Genomic DNA, 19,794 nt, shown 5'->3' on the forward strand with positions numbered 1-19,794 from the left:
AGGTTGTCGCTTCACTTTAATATGCAAGGTAGTTGGCCAGATCATTATATTACCTCCTTCATCGGCTTTTAGGATATTAAATTCCTTATTCGACATCAAACCTCTTTAAATATTTTGTGGTGTGCACGGGTATTGTAGCAACTGCTTAAGAAGAGAGTCATACTCTGCTACTAACTATGATTGCAAGGAAATCACCACTGTTATTTTTTCAATTTTTTTCTCTTTCAATAATTCTTTTTAAAATTTGTCTCCAGAAATAGTTTTTTTCTTTTCTAATTTGATTTTCACTCATTTGGTCAATTGTTCCATTCCTTCGCTGCTGAATACAAAACAACTTGATTATGAGTCTATGAACTTTCATGAAGCTGTATGTTGGTAGATATTCCATTACAATTGTTTATTTTTTTTGGTCCAAGCTGGAGTACATTTTTTTGCAGTCACTAAACAACCAACTGGGTTCACAGTATGCTGCATTAATTTTAGAGAGTATCACAGCCAAGAAATGGGAAAGGTAAGGTAATTTTTGGTTACTCTTTTAAAACGTGTCTCAGAAAAACTCTGCAAAGGTCTATGAGGTCTACAAGGACCACTGGAAATTATAAATCTCTACAAATTAGCATCAGTAATTGTTACTGGGACGTTTCATCTACATGTCTTATATGTTTGGATAACATTTATATCACTGATACCAGTATCTACCATCTTCTAGGTCACTACTAGACAATGCAGTATCATCAGAGTTGTCTAGCTCATGCTCTCAAAGATCTTGGTTCACTAACTTGCCAAGCAATATAACGCTGTAACAGAGGGACAAATACTTTCTGCCATTGACGCGCCCCTGGGCCTTCGTCGCGCGGCATCGCGCGCACGGGAGCTTACCCGGAGCCGGATCTGTTGAGGGTTGTAGTCTCGTGGCGGTGACCCGGTCCGTGCCCAGGGAGTCAAACTGAGCGGCGATGCTTTAGCGGTAGATGTTGTACGACTACGCCACCCGTTGAATGCAGCGAAGGAGCTGCTGCTGCGAGACAGTCCGCTGAGGCCGGTGTTATAATTGTGCAGCGTAGATGGTATAACCCCCAACGGGAGGGGTACGGCCTCAGGGCAGATAGTGTAGATGACGGTAGTAGTGATGGTGCGGTAAGGAGGCACAGAGACGTGGGATGCAGTTTCAGGGTTTTTACTCACTGGTGTTGCTTCGGTCACTTCAGCCGGGAGTGACCACCCGAGCCGTGCTGCGTCCACCAGGTGCGGGACTCGGCTAACGCCCAGGCAATTCCGGAACGTGGTCCTGAGCTCCCCTCTCTCTCTCTCTCTCCAGCCATCCCCACCAGGGATCCACCTTTGTCCGGTTCCCTTGGGCCTCTATATGGTAAAACCTTTTAAGGCTTTCCTGACCCTACTCGTGGTGTACCTTCCTGGTGAATGTGGTGAGGGTCATGGCAAAACTTGACCACGACCTCCGGTTCCTGATTAAGGATGTTTTGCCTCCGTCAGTTTGGGATCCGGTGCCCTCTTCTGCCAACCCTTCACCCTTCTTAGCTCACTCGTGGGATCTCAGGGTTCCCTCTTGGTCTTATGCCTCTGGGCCTTTCTTCCTCCTCCTCTCTGCTTCAGGCCTGGCCCTGGAGCTGGGCCCAGCCGGAGCCACAGCTCCCTGTCAGCCCTCCTGGCTGAACTCCTCCTCAGAACTCTCCTGACAGACTGACCCTATCTCTAGATGGTGCCCACCATATATACTCGCCCTATGTGTGAGCCCAGGTGACTAGCACCCAATGGGCTCCTACCTCTATGCCCAGAGCCCCTCCCCTATCTGCCCCTACACTACTGGGATGTTCCTCCCCCCCTCCCACTCCAGCCAGGGACAGACGCTGTCGTACCTGCACATCTAACTGGTGGGAGTACCGTAGTTCTGTCCCCCGGAAATGGGATGAGTGTAGTGCATGCAGCTATCTGAGCTCAGTCCCACACTCCATCCTTACCCGGGAGTGGAATACCACACCTCTGGTTTGAGGTGCAATACCCCTGTAGCAGCCGAGTCCTCAGGGTGCTACATTCCCCCCTGGTAAACCACAGCACGTCCTCGGGCTGTAAAAGAGTAAAACAATATAAAACATACAAAAATTTTAAAGTGCATTTACATATAAAACACATTAACTTTCAATATAAAACTCTTGCATATAAAACATTCTCATATAAAACACACTCTTGATCTTCTGGCCACGGTGCAATTTATGACCAGGTAAAAGTGCAACAGTCACAAAATCAGTTCCTTATAAAACCGGTAGGGGGCGCCTTAGGAAGCGCAACTATTTACAGGGTGGCCGCTCTCAGTCCTCGGCCAGTGGGGAAAAGGGATGGCTGCTCACAGTCCTCAGCCTGGTTAGGGATAGGGACACACGGGAACAATTCACTAGTCCCAACGGGGACCATATTTTAATTAGCAGCAGTTCTTGTACCCTCACGGGTAACTATTTACAGTTCCACTTTACCGTACTTCAGTAACGGCGTCCTCCTGCTCCTTCCCGCGGGTAGTCTTCAAACCCGTCCGGGTCCTCTTGTTCCTCCTCGCACTGTAGCTCTTCCTCGGTCAGTCGGTGCACATGAAGAGCATATGGTCCCTTAGCACACTGATGCCGGGTGAAGGTGACCTCGTCACCCGGGTAAAGGTCACGTCCTCTGTGTCCCTCCGGCAGATGACTCTCGACATCTCTGCGGGTGACAAAGACGTCGCCGGGGGTTCTGTGATCCCGGATAAAGCCCCAACCGTGCTCCAGTTGGAACTTGATTATGGTCCCGGTGGCGCGGGGACCGTGGGCTGCACGGGGGTTTCGCCGGGTCCGACGTTTCTGCTCCGCACTCTGAACTTGCAGCCGCTCCTCGCGGACCCGCCTCTCTCGCTGTTCCCTGTCGAAGACCTCCAGTTGTTGCCGGCAGCACTCCGCACGCTGGGCTGCGGCCGCCCGAGTCTCTTGGGTGAACCCGATGAGGTTTTCTCCAGTGGAGTCCCATGCGAACTGCGCCTCCTCCAACGGGAGTGGGGTGATCTTGGCGGGCGCCGGAGCCGGAATCAGGGGCTCACACAGAGGCCATTCCTTCTGGAGTCGGGGAGTGGTGTACTCCGGAGGCCACACATAGGGCTGCCCATCCGGGCAAGTATGCTGGGCGAACAAGTCTTCACCCAAGGGTAGCACTCTGGAGGTCGAGGGCGCGGTGGTGGCAGCGGCGCCCGGATTCACCAGGCCTTGCGACCAGGCCGGCGGCACCCTGAAGGTGAAGGGCGCTGTGGAGACTGCGGCGCCCGGGGGTACTCGATCTTGCGACCAGGCCGATGGCTTAGTGGAGGTAGAGGGCGCTGTTGGAACTGCGGCGCCCGGGGGTACTCGGCCCTGCGACCAGGCCGGTGGCGTTTCCTGCTTGGCCACGCTCTGGATTGAGGCGCGTGACATCACAGAAGGCGCGGCCGCGGCTCCTGCCGCTTGAGGCCTAGTTTGGAGCGGTGATGGTGCAGCAACGGGCTCGGTAAGGGGGATTTCGGGCTCTGCGACGGGGAGCTGGGGCAGGCTTACGGCTACTAGGCTTGGGGTGGTGACGTCCCCTTTACCTGCTTCCATCTCTTCAGCTCCTTCCACGGCGTCGTCTCCGGCCTTCGTCCCTCCTGCACCATCTTCAGGGGCAGGCGTGCTCCTCGTTGCGGGTGGCGGCCTTTGCTGGCGGGTTCCAGCTTGCAGGGCCATTTCTCTGCTCCACTCGGCCAGCACTTCTTGCTGCACTCGGGCCATCTTCCGAGCCAAGCCCTCCAGTGCGGTCTGTGCATGCTCCCGATCTCGGGGGAGCTGTGCCAGAATCTCCACCAGGCCTTCTGGGGTGGCGGCCTGCAACAGGCTCCTGACCACAGGGTCGGTGCTGCCTGACTCTCCCTCCATCTCCGGGTGCGATCTCTCCAGACTCCTCCAGGCTGCACCCATCCTCTCTCTTTTGTTCTTGATCCGACCACTTTTTGGGTGGTCCCGGGGCAACTTGGTGATTGTCAGTTCCAGGGGCAGCCCCCCCACGCTGATGGACATCTCTACCATTGCAGTCTCTGCTGGTGGGGGCGGTCTCCGCTTTTGGCGCTCTTCTGGGACCTGGCCCACGATGGGAGGTGGCCTCTTGCCACCCTCTGGCACGCCCATAATGGCGTCCGCTCTGCCAGGGCGGGAAATCGTCTCAGATGGCGGGAATCGTCTCCCAATGGCGGGAAACTCCGTGGATGGCGGGAAAAGGCTGCAGATGGCGGGCAAACGGCGGGAAACGACCCGAGATGGCGTCCGATGACGGGGACCCTCTGGAATTGGCGGGAGACTCCTTTTTACGGTAAATATGAACTTTTCTTCAGGCACGCAGTACCCGGTGGTTGCGGGCACGTAATCCTGCCGACTACGCCAAAAGTTGACGCGCCCCTGGGCCTTCGTCGCGCGGCATCGCGCGCACGGGAGCTTACCCGGAGCCGGATCTGTTGAGGGTTGTAGTCTCGTGGCGGTGACCCGGTCCATGCCCAGGGAGTCAAACTGAGCGGCGATGCTTTAGCGGTAGATGTTGTACGACTACGTCACCCGTTGAATGCAGCGAAGGAGCTGCTGCTGCGAGACAGTCCGCTGAGGCCGGTGTTATAATTGTGCAGCGTAGATGGTATAACCCCCAACGGGAGGGGTACGGCCTCAGGGCAGATAGTGTAGATGACGGTAGTAGTGATGGTGCGGTAAGGAGGCACAGAGACGTGGGATGCAGTTTCAGGGTTTTTACTCACTGGTGTTGCTTCGGTCACTTCAGCCGGGAGTGACCACCCGAGCCGTGCTGCGTCCACCAGGTGCGGGACTCGGCTAACGCCCAGGCAATTCCGGAACGTGGTCCTGAGCTCCCCTCTCTCTCTCTCTCTCCAGCCATCCCCACCAGGGATCCACCTTTGTCCGGTTCCCTTGGGCCTCTATATGGTAAAACCTTTTAAGGCTTTCCTGACCCTACTCGTGGTGTACCTTCCTGGTGAATGTGGTGAGGGTCATGGCAAAACTTGACCACGACCTCCGGTTCCTGATTAAGGATGTTTTGCCTCCGTCAGTTTGGGATCCGGTGCCCTCTTCTGCCAACCCTTCACCCTTCTTAGCTCACTCGTGGGATCTCAGGGTTCCCTCTTGGTCTTATGCCTCTGGGCCTTTCTTCCTCCTCCTCTCTGCTTCAGGCCTGGCCCTGGAGCTGGGCCCAGCCGGAGCCACAGCTCCCTGTCAGCCCTCCTGGCTGAACTCCTCCTCAGAACTCTCCTGACAGACTGACCCTATCTCTAGATGGTGCCCACCATATATACTCGCCCTATGTGTGAGCCCAGGTGACTAGCACCCAATGGGCTCCTACCTCTATGCCCAGAGCCCCTCCCCTATCTGCCCCTACACTACTGGGATGTTCCTCCCCCCCTCCCACTCCAGCCAGGGACAGACGCTGTCGTACCTGCACATCTAACTGGTGGGAGTACCGTAGTTCTGTCCCCCGGAAATGGGATGAGTGTAGTGCATGCAGCTATCTGAGCTCAGTCCCACACTCCATCCTTACCCGGGAGTGGAATACCACACCTCTGGTTTGAGGTGCAATACCCCTGTAGCAGCCGAGTCCTCAGGGTGCTACATTCCCCCCTGGTAAACCACAGCACGTCCTCGGGCTGTAAAAGAGTAAAACAATATAAAACATACAAAAATTTTAAAGTGCATTTACATATAAAACACATTAACTTTCAATATAAAACTCTTGCATATAAAACATTCTCATATAAAACACACTCTTGATCTTCTGGCCACGGTGCAATTTATGACCAAGTAAAAGTGCAACAGTCACAAAATCAGTTCCTTATAAAACCGGTAGGGGGCGCCTTAGGAAGCGCAACTATTTACAGGGTGGCCGCTCTCAGTCCTCGGCCAGTGGGGAAAAGGGATGGCTGCTCACAGTCCTCAGCCTGGTTAGGGATAGGGACACACGGGAACAATTCACTAGTCCCAACGGGGACCATATTTTAATTAGCAGCAGTTCTTGTACCCTCACGGGTAACTATTTACAGTTCCACTTTACCGTACTTCAGTAACGGCGTCCTCCTGCTCCTTCCCGCGGGTAGTCTTCAAACCCGTCCGGGTCCTCTTGTTCCTCCTCGCACTGTAGCTCTTCCTCGGTCAGTCGGTGCACATGAAGAGCATATGGTCCCTTAGCACACTGATGCCGGGTGAAGGTGACCTCGTCACCCGGGTAAAGGTCACGTCCTCTGTGTCCCTCCGGCAGATGACTCTCGACATCTCTGCGGGTGACAAAGACGTCGCCGGGGGTTCTGTGATCCCGGATAAAGCCCCAACCGTGCTCCAGTTGGAACTTGATTATGGTCCCGGTGGCGCGGGGACCGTGGGCTGCACGGGGGTTTCGCCGGGTCCGACGTTTCTGCTCCGCACTCTGAACTTGCAGCCGCTCCTCGCGGACCCGCCTCTCTCGCTGTTCCCTGTCGAAGACCTCCAGTTGTTGCCGGCAGCACTCCGCACGCTGGGCTGCGGCCGCCCGAGTCTCTTGGGTGAACCCGATGAGGTTTTCTCCAGTGGAGTCCCATGCGAACTGCGCCTCCTCCAACGGGAGTGGGGTGATCTTGGCGGGCGCCGGAGCCGGAATCAGGGGCTCACACAGAGGCCATTCCTTCTGGAGTCGGGGAGTGGTGTACTCCGGAGGCCACACATAGGGCTGCCCATCCGGGCAAGTATGCTGGGCGAACAAGTCTTCACCCAAGGGTAGCACTCTGGAGGTCGAGGGCGCGGTGGTGGCAGCGGCGCCCGGATTCACCAGGCCTTGCGACCAGGCCGGCGGCACCCTGAAGGTGAAGGGCGCTGTGGAGACTGCGGCGCCCGGGGGTACTCGATCTTGCGACCAGGCCGATGGCTTAGTGGAGGTAGAGGGCGCTGTTGGAACTGCGGCGCCCGGGGGTACTCGGCCCTGCGACCAGGCCGGTGGCGTTTCCTGCTTGGCCACGCTCTGGATTGAGGCGCGTGACATCACAGAAGGCGCGGCCGCGGCTCCTGCCGCTTGAGGCCTAGTTTGGAGCGGTGATGGTGCAGCAACGGGCTCGGTAAGGGGGATTTCGGGCTCTGCGACGGGGAGCTGGGGCAGGCTTACGGCTACTAGGCTTGGGGTGGTGACGTCCCCTTTACCTGCTTCCATCTCTTCAGCTCCTTCCACGGCGTCGTCTCCGGCCTTCGTCCCTCCTGCACCATCTTCAGGGGCAGGCGTGCTCCTCGTTGCGGGTGGCGGCCTTTGCTGGCGGGTTCCAGCTTGCAGGGCCATTTCTCTGCTCCACTCGGCCAGCACTTCTTGCTGCACTCGGGCCATCTTCCGAGCCAAGCCCTCCAGTGCGGTCTGTGCATGCTCCCGATCTCGGGGGAGCTGTGCCAGAATCTCCACCAGGCCTTCTGGGGTGGCGGCCTGCAACAGGCTCCTGACCACAGGGTCGGTGCTGCCTGACTCTCCCTCCATCTCCGGGTGCGATCTCTCCAGACTCCTCCAGGCTGCACCCATCCTCTCTCTTTTGTTCTTGATCCGACCACTTTTTGGGTGGTCCCGGGGCAACTTGGTGATTGTCAGTTCCAGGGGCAGCCCCCCCACGCTGATGGACATCTCTACCATTGCAGTCTCTGCTGGTGGGGGCGGTCTCCGCTTTTGGCGCTCTTCTGGGACCTGGCCCACGATGGGAGGTGGCCTCTTGCCACCCTCTGGCACGCCCATAATGGCGTCCGCTCTGCCAGGGCGGGAAATCGTCTCAGATGGCGGGAATCGTCTCCCAATGGCGGGAAACTCCGTGGATGGCGGGAAAAGGCTGCAGATGGCGGGCAAACGGCGGGAAACGACCCGAGATGGCGTCCGATGACGGGGACCCTCTGGAATTGGCGGGAGACTCCTTTTTACGGTAAATATGAACTTTTCTTCAGGCACGCAGTACCCGGTGGTTGCGGGCACGTAATCCTGCCGACTACGCCAAAAGTTGACGCGCCCCTGGGCCTTCGTCGCGCGGCATCGCGCGCACGGGAGCTTACCCGGAGCCGGATCTGTTGAGGGTTGTAGTCTCGTGGCGGTGACCCGGTCCATGCCCAGGGAGTCAAACTGAGCGGCGATGCTTTAGCGGTAGATGTTGTACGACTACGTCACCCGTTGAATGCAGCGAAGGAGCTGCTGCTGCGAGACAGTCCGCTGAGGCCGGTGTTATAATTGTGCAGCGTAGATGGTATAACCCCCAACGGGAGGGGTACGGCCTCAGGGCAGATAGTGTAGATGACGGTGGTAGTGATGGTGCGGTAAGGAGGCACAGAGACGTGGGATGCAGTTTCAGGGTTTTTACTCACTGGTGTTGCTTCGGTCACTTCGGCCGGGAGTGACCACCCGAGCCGTGCTGCGTCCACCAGGTGCGGGACTCGGCTAACCCCCAGGCAATTCCGGAACGTGGTCCTGAGCTCCCCTCTCTCTCTCTCTCCGGCCATCCCCACCAGGGATCCACCTTTGTCCGGTTCCCTTGGGCCTCTATATGGTAAAACCTTTTAAGGCTTTCCTGACCCTACTCGTGGTGTACCTTCCTGGTGAATGTGGTGAGGGTCGTGGCAAAACTTGACCACGACCTCCGGTTCCTGATTAAGGATGTTTTGCCTCCGTCAGTTTGGGATCCGGTGCCCTCTTCTGCCAACCCTTCACCCTTCTTAGCTCACTCGTGGGATCTCAGGGTTCCCTCTTGGTCTTATGCCTCTGGGCCTTTCTTCCTCCTCCTCTCTGCTTCAGGCCTGGCCCTGGAGCTGGGCCCAGCCGGAGCCACAGCTCCCTGTCAGCCCTCCTGGCTGAACTCCTCCTCAGAACTCTCCTGACAGACTGACCCTATCTCTAGATGGTGCCCACCATATATACTCCCTCTATGTGTGAGCCCAGGTGACTAGCACCCAATGGGCTCCTACCTCTATGCCCAGAGCCCCTCCCCTATCTGCCCCTACACTACTGGGATGTTCCTCCCCCCCTCCCACTCCAGCCAGGGACAGACGCTGTCATACCTGCACATCTAACTGGTGGGAGTACCGTAGTTCTGTCCCCCGGAAATGGGATGAGTGTAGTGCATGCAGCTATCTGAGCTCAGTCCTACACTCCATCCTTACCCGGGAGTGGAATACCACACCTCTGGTTTGAGGTGCAATACCCCTGTAGCAGCCGAGTCCTCAGGGTGCTACACCATCGTGTCAACATTTTACTGTTTTCAGTAACCGCAAAACTTCTAGCATTGCTAGCAACTTTAAAAACATAGCAACTCTAAGGTGTTTTCCTGTTTTCTGGCTTTCTTTTCTTTTTTAAGCTTTTGAACACCACTGAGATGCTGCTAATGAGACATGATAAGCAAACAATGCCTTTCTCTGTTGAATATGAGTATAAAGAATCTACTTTATACATTAATAACTTTTCAATGTCTTTAGATTCCATGTAATTATAGTTTATAAAGCTCTATTCATCCTGCTGTCAAAGACTTCATTCAGAGTTTTTACTGGCACTTTGGATTTGACAGAAAAAGTGCCACTTCTGCATGTAGCACTATTCAACTTGTCTAAATGACAGAAATCGTACCAGAACCTGACACATGCTGAACGCCAGTGTAAGTCAATAGGAACATACAGTTGCTGCTGTTGTCTGCTGAATGGAAAGAGTATTGTTATGGATTCTTTTACAGGCGTAATCAAGCAGTGTAAACTCAGCCTGAAGGCACATACTGTATTTATAGTCCATGTTTAAATAGTCACTATCTTTCAACAAACATATTGCATGTGACTCGCCCCCTGGGCCGTGGGGCACTCGGATCCGGGCAATAGGGAGACGATGGGGGTAGTAGTGGAGACCCTGTTCCGTGGCTCAGGGTGGTCAGGCCAATGGTAGTCTGCTACGTTCTGATAATGTCCGACTACGCCACCCGTGGATTGCGGTTATTAGGAACCGCCGCTGCATGCAGACCGCTGGGGCTGATGAGGTGTGCAGCTAGGGTAGTGTGACTCCCCACGGGAAGAGTGCGGCCCCAGGGCAGTATAATGGATGGTGGGAGTGATGGTAGTGAGAATCCCAGTGCTGATAGTGCTGGAGGAGCAAGGAGCACACAGACAACAGGTTGCAGTCCAGGGTCTTTACTAGAACAGGTAAATTGACCCACAAACAGTCCCAGCTAGGAGGGGACCTGGATGTCTGAGAGCAACGGGGAAATTGGCCCTGGTCAGGGTGAGGGTGTAGGCCTACCGTGCTTTCTGCGCTCCTTCTGGCTATCTCCTCGTTATAGGGTAACAGCCCACGTTTCCGAGCTTTCCGTGTATTCTCGCCTGTATGGCCTGCGACGTGGGTTCCTTTCTGCTCCCAGCCTTGTACGGCTTTACTGGTCCCTTCTGTTGTGGCAGAGCCTCCAGGCTTCTTAGGCCAAGGAATATACAGTCCCCTGCGAATTGGTTATCTGCTGGGGGATGTAGAATACTCCCAGCCTCAGACACCAAAGTCTGGTAAAGTTTAGTCCGTTATCTGCCAAGACAGGCTCTCTTCGCCTCTTGTCTCTGGCTTGTGGCTCTCCTCCTGCCACACTTCCTCTTAGGTGCAGTGCAACTGTCTGTCCCTGTTCTGCTCTGGGACAAGTCTCAGTGCTGAGACAGGCCATCCAGTTCTCTCTAACCCTGCCCCCAGTACCAGCTTTTATAGGGGCAGCCAGCTCCCCCTACTGGCCTGAGACAGGAGGCATTGCATGCTAATGTTCCCCTGACTAGAGAACCTCCCCCTTGCTCTCAGACACAGCTTTAATTACACTTGTGGCATCCAGGCCAGGGTGACACATTCCCCCCTAGTGAAATTTAGTACTCCGGGACTAAACAGTAAACATAGACAATATGCATAACCATAAAACATTAATAGACAGACGACGAACAAATTGAGTTCTTAAGGTCACAGTGTGGCCTGTGACCGGGTGTCCATATCACCAACACAACGGGGAGCCTTAACCAGGTGGGGGTCTGTCCTACCCCAAGTCCTTCACAGTCTTAGTTCATTCCTTAGTCAGGCTCCGAATGCAGTCCATACAAGGTCCCGGTTATAAAAAGTCCATAACCTGTGAGTCCTTACGGTAGCTGCAAGAAACTGAAACACAGAATTACCAAACATGCATGTAACTTTGCAAACAATTTAACATTTTGTAACAGGGTTATTTACAATTAGTGCATCCTATATTCTCCAGCGAGCGGGTATCTGCCCTTTTGTGCTCCTGGTTGACCTCCTTAACCCACTGTCTGGTGGTGGACCAACCTGGCTTTCCCCACTAGCGTTAGGGGTACAGCTACCAGCTGGGTGTACAGGTAGGGCAGGCAGCTGTCTGCGGGTCCTTTGGCTTACCGCAGGCATGGCAGGCTCACTGTCAGCAGAGGGTTGACTCTCCTGGGCTGCTGGTACAGGCTCTTCTGCCTCTGGAACTGCTTGCTCCTCTTCACCTTCCGGCTCTGGTGTTGGTTGTTGCTGTGCCGGTTGCAGGAAATGCAGGACGGGTACCACTATGGCATCATTTATGCGAGTCCAGGACTGAGGGAACTCTCCGAGAACGGTGCTGATCATTTCTTCCTTGTCCTCTGCGGGTTCAAGGTCACTCTGATCCTCTTCTGCACTACGGAGTTGCTCGGGGCACCTTTTGAGGTGGTCTCTGGAGACGACACTAGTGGTTTCTCCTCCGTCCTTGGTGATTATGCACACCTTTGGGTTGTCGTGGTCAGACTGCAGTACGGTGTAGGGTTCCCTTTCCCACTGGTCGTCCAACTTATGTAGCCTTCTTTTTCGCTTCAGGACTTGCTCACCAGGTTCTAGGGGACCAGAAGGGGCGTGTTGATTAAAGAGTTTTTCTTGCCTCTCTCTCACCTGGGCCAGGCTCTTCTCCACACTCTCCTGTACCTTTTTGTACTGCAGTTGCCTTTCCGTATCCCAGTCCGCATCCGGGGAGTTGTCCTCAGGTATTAGGACTCCCATCTCCAGGTCTACGGGCAGCTTACCTGGTCTAGCTCGCATCAGGTAAGCCGGGGTGCAGTTTGTAGCATTCACCGGGATATTGTTGTATAGGTCTATCAGGTCCGGCAGTTTTTCTGGCCACAGGCTGCGTTCCTCCAGGGGCAACGTCTTCAGGAGATCAATGACTATATTGTTCATCTTCTCACACATCCCGTTAGTTTGGGGGTGGAAAGGCGTTGTACGAATCTTCTTACAGCCATAGAGGTTGCAGAACTCCTGGAAGATTTCAGCCTCGAACGCTGGACCCTGGTCTGTCAGCACCTGTTCCGGATACCCGTGTGGACGGCAGAAATATTGCTGGAAGGCTCTGGCCGCTGTTTGGGCTGTCAAGTCCTTTACCGGGACCACCACTAGAAAACGGGAATAGTGGTCCACGATTGTCAGGGCATAGATGTATCCAGACCGGCTTGGAGCCAATTTGACGTGGTCCAGAGCTACCAGCTCAAGAGGCTGCGTGGTGACGATGGGCCTCAAGGGTGTCTTCTGGCTGGTGCGGTCCTTCCTCCTCAGGTGACAAGGGCCACAGTCTCTGCACCATTTTTCTACAGCTCCTCTCATGCCGACCCAAAAGAACCTTCCTCTTAGCAGGAACTCCAGTTTCTTCCAACCGAAGTGCCCCGCTCTGTCATGGTAAGCTCCCAGGACCATAGCTGCATCCCGCCTTGGAACCACGACTTGCCAGGTCAGCTCGTGTGTCCGGTGGTTGACAATCCTTCTGCACAACTTGCCTTCGTAGAGGAACAGCTTGCTCTTCTCCTTCCATAGCTGTCAAGCTTCCTCTGGAGCATCCGGATTCATGCGGGCGTCTTCCTGGGTCAGCAGTTCTTTCACCAGACGGATGGCAGGGTCACTATCTTGGGTCTCGGCCCAGCTGTGGTGAGGTAGGGGATTGATCATCACGGTTGTTAGATCCTCCTCCTTCACGCGGTGGGAGTATTGAGCGGCTCCATACCGGTGAAACGCGGGAGTTCTACCTCCTCCAGCTCTTCTGGGTCTTCGTCACCTTCAGGTAAGTGAGGCATCCTCGATAGGGCGTCAGCATTGGCATTGGTTTTGCCGGCCCGGTACTTGATCACGAAGTCATAGTTGGAGAGACGGGCCATCCACCGCTGTTCTAGGGCACCCAGTCTTGCATTGTCCAGGTGTGTCAACGGGTTGTTGTCCGTGTACACGGTGAACTTTGTGGAGGCCAGGTAATGCTTGAAGCGTTCCGTCACGGCCCACACCACCGCCAAGAATTCTAGCTTGAAGGAGCTGTTATTCTCCGGGTTCCTCTCAGTGGGCCTCAGCTTCCGGCTGGCGTATGCGATCACCCGTTCTCTGCCCTGTTGGTTTTGGGACAGTACAGCTCCCAGTCCCACATTACTGGCGTCCGTGTGGAGAAAAAATGGCTGGCCATAATCAGGGTAGGCCAGGATCTCATCCCCCGTGAGGACCATCTTCAACTGGCGGAAGGACTCCTCTTCCGGTTTATCCCACTTGAAGGGTGGCTTTTGACTTCTGGACTTAGACTGTCCGATTAGGAGGTCCTGCATAGGAGCTGCCATCTTAGTGAACCCGGGGATGAACCTTCGGTAGTAGCCTACCAACCCGAGAAACTGTCTCACCTCTTTGATGTTCGAGGGGCTTGGCCAGCTCTTGATTGCCGTGACGTTGTCAGGGTCGGGGGCCACTCCTTCCGCGCTTACCACGTGCCCTAGGTACTGGACCTTTGGTTTCAGCAGGTGACACTTCGATGGTTTCCCCTTTAGGCCGTAGCCTGCCAGGGCTTCGAACACCTCGGCCAGGTGCTTTAGGTGGTCCTCGTAGGTCTTCGAATAGACGATCACATCGTCCAGGTAAAGGAGGACCGTCTCGAAGTTTCGGTGCCCTAGACAGCATTCCATAAGCCGCTGGAAGGTCCCTGGTGCATTGCAGAGCCCGAAAGGCATACAGTTGAACTCGCTCAGTCCCATCGGGGTGGTGAAGGCGGTCTTCTCCTTGTCAGCCTCTGCCACAGGAACCTGCCAGTACCCGCTAGTAAGGTCCAAAGTAGAAAAGAAGTTAGCAGATTTTAGTGCGGCTAAAGACTCCTCTATTCTAGGCAGCGGATATGCGTCTTTGTGGGTGATACGGTTGATTTGTCTATAGTTCACGCACATTCTCATGGTGCCGTCCTTATTTTTCACCAGAACCAAGGGGGCTGCCCAGGGGCTACAGCTATCTCTAATGACCCCAGCTTCCTTCATTTCTCTTAGCATGCCCTTGGCGTTCTGATAATGTGCAGGGGGTACAGGTCTGTGTCTCTCTTTTATTGGTGGGTGGCTCCCTGTGGGGATGTGGTGTTCTATCCCTTTTACTCTGCTGAAGTCTAGCGGGTGCTTACTAAAGACTCTCTCGTACTCCTGTACCACCCGGTAGACTCCTTGTTTTTGGTGCAGGGGAGTGGAGTCAGCACCCACATGGAGTTTCTGGCACCAGTCCTCCTTTTGTTTCTGGGAGCCATTACCCTCCGCCTGTGGAGATGGAGGCAAGGGTTCCACGGCCCTGATAGCTTTGTGTTCGACAACAAACAGTTTGGCGAGTGTAGCGTACCTGGGTAAGTGTACCTCCCTCTCCCCAATGTTGAGGATGCGGACGGGCACCCTCCCATGATGGACATCAACCACCCCCCGGGCTGTCAAAATGGTGGGCCTGCTGTCTGAGTACACGGGTTCTACCATGGCTTGGTAGTCTCTACCTCTCAACCCGATTGCAGTCCGACACCAGATCATCATTTCACTTTTGGGAGGCATGGAAATGGGGAATGGGTCACTCAGTCTTACCCTACCGATCTCACCACCAGACAGTTCTACCTGCTGCCGTCTCATCAGGGCTTTTATCTCCTTGTTGAGGACTCTCTGTTGGCTGGAACTAGCATTCACCGCCACCTGTTGTAAAATTGCAATTACCTCTGAAAGACAATTTTCAATTACGTTAGTACCCACAGTTATTTTAGGGTGACTTTCACGACGGTCAATGTCCACAATAATCACTCCCTGTGCCGGTAGTTCAACTTTACCAATCTTAATGGTCATCTCCTTGGACCCCATCTGCGGCACGGGTAAGCCATTACTGGCGATGATGCTCAAGTTACTGTCTGGATACCGTGTGATATCAGCATCAGTCCAATACTGCTTAAAAAGTACATAAGGGATAGTGGTTACTTGCAACCCAGTATCCAGCAAGGCGCTCATGGGGATACCGTCCAGCACCACGGGTAAAACCGGGCGCCCCCCAACGTACTTATTACGCCAATTATAAGGGCCTGGTGATCTTATGCCTGGGGGTTGGCCCTCTGCCCCAGGTTGGACCCGTTTAAATTACAGTACCTGGAAATGTGTCCGGGCTGGTTGCATCGACGGCAAATGGGCTGTCCATCCTCTACGTAGCGGTCTGTGGGCCTCCCTCGGAACGACGGGATCCTCCTCTGTCGACGCCACGGGACATCCTCCGGACTTGAAGCCAACTCGATGGGTCTTGACGGGTCCACTTGCAACGCCTGGACGGTCCTGGTCAACGCCGCGACGCTCTTGGTCAGCTCCTGGACTTGGTGGTGCAGGTCTTTCGACGGGGCTTGGTTCAGGGCCTGTGCATCAGCCCCCACGGGGTCCATAGAGGAGGGCGCCGCCTCCTGGTGGTAGGTGAGAGCAGGGCGCCGGGGGTATATAGCGCCACTGGTTGCAGATTCACGGAGCACCCTTATGGCCCTGTCCTTAAATTGGGCAAAGGTCAGGTCAGGGTTCTGAAAGAACATGAGGCGCAGCTGGGCCCTGTGGGCGCTGGACAGCAGACCTTCTATGAATTGTTCTGTTAGCAGCTTATCCGTTTCATGCACACTGCCAGGGTCTGTTTGTTGAATAGCCCTCAAGGCTTCCTGCAGATTTAGGGCATGGTCTCTGATGCTGTCCTGTGCCCGCTGCTTAAGAATCATAGAATCATAGAATGGTAGAGTTGGAAGGGACCTCCTGGGTCATCTGGTCCAACCCCCTGCTCAAAGCAGGATTCACTAAATCATCTCAGACAGATGTCTGTCCAGCCTCTGTTTGAAGACGTCCATTGAAGGGGAACTCACCACCTCTCGTGGCAGCCTGTTCCACTCATTAATCACCCTAACTGTCAAAAAGTTTTTTCTAATATCTAATCTGTGTCTCCTCCCATTTAGTTTCATCCCATTGCTTCTAGTCTTTCCTTGTGCAAATGAGAATAAAGATGATCCTTCTACAATGTGACAGCCCTTGACATATTTGTAGACAGCTATTAAGTCTCCTCTCAGTCTTCTTTTTTGCAAGCTATACATTCCCAAATCCTGCAACCGTTCCTCATAGGACATGGTTTGCAGACCAGTCACCATTCTGGTCGCTCTTCTCTGAACTTGCTCCAGTTTGTCTATGTCTTTTTTAAAATGTGGTGCCCAAAACTGTACACAGTATTCCAGATGAGGTCTGACCAAAGAGGAGTAAAGACCGATAATGACTTCACGTGATCTAGACTGTATGCTTCTGTTAATACATCCCAGAATTGTATTTGCCTTTTTTGCTGCTGCATCACACTGTTGACTCATGTTCAGTCTATGATCTATTAGTATACCTAAGTCTTTTTCACATGTACTGTTGCTTAGCTCTATTCCTCCCTTTCTGTATATGCTTTTTTCATTTTTATTGCCCAGATGTAGTACTTTGCATTTTTCCCTGTTAAAAACCATTCTGTTGGTTGCTGCCCACTGCTCCAGTTTATTTAGGTCTTTTTGAATCCTCTCTCTCTCTTCTCTAGTATTAGCTATCCCTCCTAGCTTTGTGTCATCAGCAAATTTAATCAGTTTACCCTCAATTCCTTCATCTAAATCATTGATAAAGATGTTGAACAATACAGGTCCCAGGACGGAGCCCTGTGGTACCCCACTTGAGACATTCATCCAGCTGGATGTGAAGCCATTTACAACCACCCTTTGAGTCCGATCACTAAGCCAGTTATGAATCCACCTAACAGTTGCCTGGTCCATTGCATACTTGGTCATTTTTTCAATAAGGATGGTGTGAGATACTTTGTCAAATGCTTTGCTGAAGTCAAGATATACTATATCTACAGCATTTCCCTGATCCACCCAGTCAGTGATTCTGTCATAGAAGGAAATTAAGTTAGTCTGACATGACTTGTTAGTTACAAACCCATGCTGACTCTGGTTAATCACTTCATTCTTATCCATGTACTTACATACATGTTGTTTAATAATTTGTTCAAAGATCTTTCCTGGTATAGAAGTCAGACTCACCGGCCTATAGTTCCCTGGGTCCACCTTCTTCCCCTTTTTGAAGATAGGAACAACATTTGCTCTTCACCAGTCTTCTGGGACTTCTCCTGTTCTCCAAGAATTTTCAAAGATTATGGAGAGTGGTTCTAAAATTTCTTCTATGATCTCCTTCAGTACTCTGGGGTGTAATTCATCTGGACCTGGAGACTTGAACTCATTTATGTTAGCTAAATATTCCCTCACAATCTTTCTGTTTACAGATAACTTGGATTCCTCTATTCCTCTAAAAGGACAGTGAAGATCAGTTGATGTTACATTTTATTTCTGAGAGAAAACAGATGCAAAATAGGAATTAAAAAGTTCGGCCTTCTCAACATCCTCTCTTACCATTTCTCCATTTTCATCCTGTAAAAATCCTATAGCATCTTTGACTTTTCTTTTACTTTTGACATACCCCCAAAATCCTTTTTTATTGCTTTTGACATCTCTTGCAAGCCTTAATTCATTGTCAGCTTTAGCTAACCTGATACGTGCCCTACAGGATCTGCAGACTGCATTATAATCTTCTTTAGATATGCCTCCCTCTTTCCATTTAATAAACATTTCTTTCTTTCTTTTTAGCATGTGTTTAAGTTCTGTGTTCATCCATCCTGGTTTCCTTAAATGCTTCCCATTCTTCCTACTTTTCGGGATTGTTAACGATTGTGCTTTGAGAATCTCATTTTTAAAAATTTCCCATCCTTCCTGGACATTTTTGTCCTTAAGGACATCCAGCCATTGGATCCCTCCTATTCTCTTTCTGAGTCTCTTAAAATCTGCCTTTCTAAAATCTAAACTTGAAGTTTGAGTCTTCACATGTCTTCCTCCTCTAGTTATCCAAAATTCTATAATAGCATGATCGCTGCCTCCTAGCGTCCCAGCCACCTTTACCTCCTCAACCATTTCCTCCCTGTTTATAAGGATTAGATCCAAAGTAGCAGATCCCCTTGTTTTCTCCCCTACCTTTTGGAAGATAAAGTTGTCAGCAAGAGAGGATAAGAATTTGCTTGACCTGTTAGTTTTACTTGAGAGAGATTCCCAACAAATGTCTGGATAGTTGAAATCTCCCATGACCACTACGTCATATTTTTTGGAGAACTTGGTCATTTGATACATAAAGAGTTCATCCATATCTTCAGCTTGTCCAGGTGGCCTGTAGTAAATGCCTACAATGGTGTCCTTTCCGTTGTTCTCTCCTTGTATTCTTACCCAAACAGTTTCCACAGAGCTCCCAGTCTCTGAAGCTTCAATCTCTGTGCAGATATACGCTTTTCTAACATACAATGCGACACCTCCTCCTCGTTTATCAAGTCTGTTTCTTGCAAATAAGTTGTATCCTTTTAGCCTTTTATTCCAATCATGTGTATCGTCCCACCAAGTTTCAGTGATTCCAATAACATCATATTCCTTTTCCTGCGTTAGTAGTTCCAATTCTCCTTGTTTGTTGCCCATGCTTTGTGCATTTGTATAAAAACATTTTAGTTTGTGATTGGTTTCTCTTCCTCCCATATTTTTATTATTTAAATTGTTTTGTCTTTGTTCTTCCTTTCCACTTCCAGTAGCAGAGATCTCAATAGTATTTGTCAGCTGTATGGCTTTTTCTGGCCTTTTGCTTCCCTTCCCACATTGTTCTAGTTTAAAGCTCTCCTGATGAGTGTAGCAAGGCGACTTCCAAATACATGTTTTCCAGTCTTCGTAAGGTGCACCCCATCTCTAGCAAGTAGTCCATCGTATAGGTAATTCATTCCGTGATCCAGAAATCCAAATCCTTGTTGACGGCACCATCGACGTAGCCAGTTGTTCACCTGTAGAATCTTATTCCACCTCATTGTTCCATGGCCATCCACTGGGATGATGGATGAGAAGACCACCTGCGCTCCCAATTCTTTCACTTTCTTGCCTAAGTCTTCAAAGTCACTGCAGATGGTTTCCAGGTCCTTTCTTGCGGTGTCATTTGTCCCCACATGTATTAGCAGGAATGGGTAGTGATCTGTAGGTCTGAAGAGTCTTGATATCCTGTCAGACACATCTTTAATTTTTGCTCCTGGAAGACAGCACATTTCTCTTGAGGTTATGTCTGGTCTGCAGATAGCGAGGGAATCCCCCATGACCACCACTCTCCGTTTTTTCTTCACAACATTCTTCTTTCTCCATCCAGGAGGATTCTGAGGGCTTACAAGGTTATTCATTGCTGGCAAAGTCTTATTTTGCTGTATTTCTTCATGGTTCTCCTGCGTGAGAGCCTGGTACTGGTTCCTGAGCAGTATGGGTGCTGACTGCCTCTCGATCCTCCTGCTTCTCTGGGTCACATGCTTCCATTCCTCTGTTTCGTCAGGTGCAGTTCGAATTTCTTCTCTTTCTGAATCATGAAGAGATAATTCTGCTCTGTCTAAGAACTC

The sequence above is a fragment of the Phyllobates terribilis genome, unplaced genomic scaffold, assembly GCF_046119375.1.
Source record: "Phyllobates terribilis strain yellow unplaced genomic scaffold, ASM4611937v1 Scaffold_3__8_contigs__length_932513732, whole genome shotgun sequence".
Classification (NCBI taxonomy): Eukaryota; Metazoa; Chordata; class Amphibia; order Anura; family Dendrobatidae; genus Phyllobates; species Phyllobates terribilis.